The sequence below is a fragment of the Phytophthora infestans genome, genomic scaffold, assembly GCF_000142945.1.
Source record: "Phytophthora infestans T30-4 supercont1.35 genomic scaffold, whole genome shotgun sequence".
NCBI classification, from domain to species: Eukaryota; Oomycota; class Peronosporomycetes; order Peronosporales; family Peronosporaceae; genus Phytophthora; species Phytophthora infestans.
Window position 1 is genome coordinate 1,541,599 of NW_003303724.1, and position 1,995 is coordinate 1,543,593.

A 1,995-nucleotide genomic window follows, 5' to 3' on the forward strand; every position below is an offset into this window, starting at 1 on the left:
GAAACAGCCTCCACGTATGCATGGTGTTTTTTACTGCCTGCAGGGCCAAATGTGTTTTGGTTTTAGGTGGAGCTTTGGAGCTTAGCTACGGGTCAATGGATCACTCTGCCGCTATCGCAAGTGCCTTCACCAAGTTTGACCTGATATTAAACTACTGAACTGCTGGTCACATTGGTATTACAATGCCAGAGGTAAAAAGGTTTTTTTTTGTCGTCAAGTAAGTGCTACCAAGAAATCATTCAGTCGCAGCTAGAATACCTCAGCGAATCGCGCTCGCTTGACCAGTTCGAGGTTTTATCCGAGCTATTGGTCACGAACTGGGAGACGCTAGGTGAAGCCGAGTACGCACAGTGGCTTCGAGATGAATACCGGACAGACCCCTGAGATTTGTGGTTCTATACTGCAAGTGACACTGCTGGAGTGCTGCCAAACCAAAATCCGATTGAATCCTATAATTGAACATCAAGGCCACGGTAGAAAGTCAACTTTGAGCAGCGACGGTGCACGTTCTAAATGTTGCCTAAACGCTTGGTCGAAAATGCTATGGACATCGACTCTGAGCCTATTAGGCCCAGTGAGCGCACAAGATTTGCAGATGGCTGTGGCTCTATGTGAAGAGCACAATCATTACCCTACGCACAGACGAAAGTTCAGAAGGGCGGTTAGCACCCAAGGACGTTTTTTTAACGCCGAGCACTATATCGTACGCAATGACAACCTTCACGGCCTTAGGCCTAACGGCAATCGAACCAAAACCTTCAAATCCTCGCTCAGAGGTAAGATCAAGCAAAACGAGAAAGTGGAGAACATCCAGCTGCGCTATTTGTCGATTCCCGTCGTAGAGTTTTTAGAGTGAAATCCGTTCGACCACGATCGGGACAACCCTTCCTGGAGCAACGACGAGATCAAAATAATTCGCCGTAAGTTCGAGTGCGATTGTAAGCCGCTTTACCAAACTGCGCTCACGTTTTGGCATGTCTACATCTCGTAGACTCCCTAGACCTACCGGTTTGCTACGAAACCTACTGGCTCGGAAGAGATTTGGACGGCCTCAGAAAAAGACAAGATGCTGGATCATGACAAGGCTTAAAAAGTCGCAGTATGCTATAGACTCGCTGATCAAGTGGTCGCCACTAGTGTCATCAACTGGAGCATTCTGATGGCCGATCATATAACTAACGACGAAGGCGAAGGAACAGAGCTCAACCACGTTGGGAAAGTTAAGCCACCTTTCATGAGAGGCAGTAAGTGATACTGGAGCATCGAATTTGAGGAATGAGTGGAAGCCAGCGCCTTTGGGCTGAAAAGAGCGATTAGCTACTCGTACCAGATGGGACACAACATTGTACCCAACTAGAAGCGTACTACGTTACAGGTCAGCAGGTGCATGTATAATGCATATTTAGTCCAGAAACATAAAAAAAAGAAAACTATATAATCACCAAAAAACAGGAAAAAAACGTGCATGGAAACACTCGCATTCCTACCTATAGTAGCTGCATACAATTAAGCCCCTCAACATACAATTAATCCTCTGACTTATAAAAAAGCCAAAATGTCATAAATAGAAGCCGAAATGACAGAGGGCCATCCAAAGCACCGATTATCTTAAGGCTCGCACGATAAGTGAAATGATTTGCAATGCTTATTTAAAAAAGGTTCACCATAAAAAAGGAACTGCACACCACACTAAAAATATGGGAGGTTTCACAAAAAGCACCGTTGAATCCACAAAAAAATAAAGCATTTTCACAACACCATTGGATTAATTACAGCAGTATAACACAAGAATATAGCTACGTAGCCCTCGTTTTCAAGCACGCAGCATGGATGATGAACGCGGCGGTCACGTTGGACGCCTGCCATGGCTTAAAGTGTGGAGTTCAGGAGACACTGTTTCGTATAGCGACTATTTTAGCAGGTCTGCCAGCCATATCTCGACCGACTAGTGAGCTACATCACTGCGCAATAGATCAAATCTCTCGCTACGAGGAC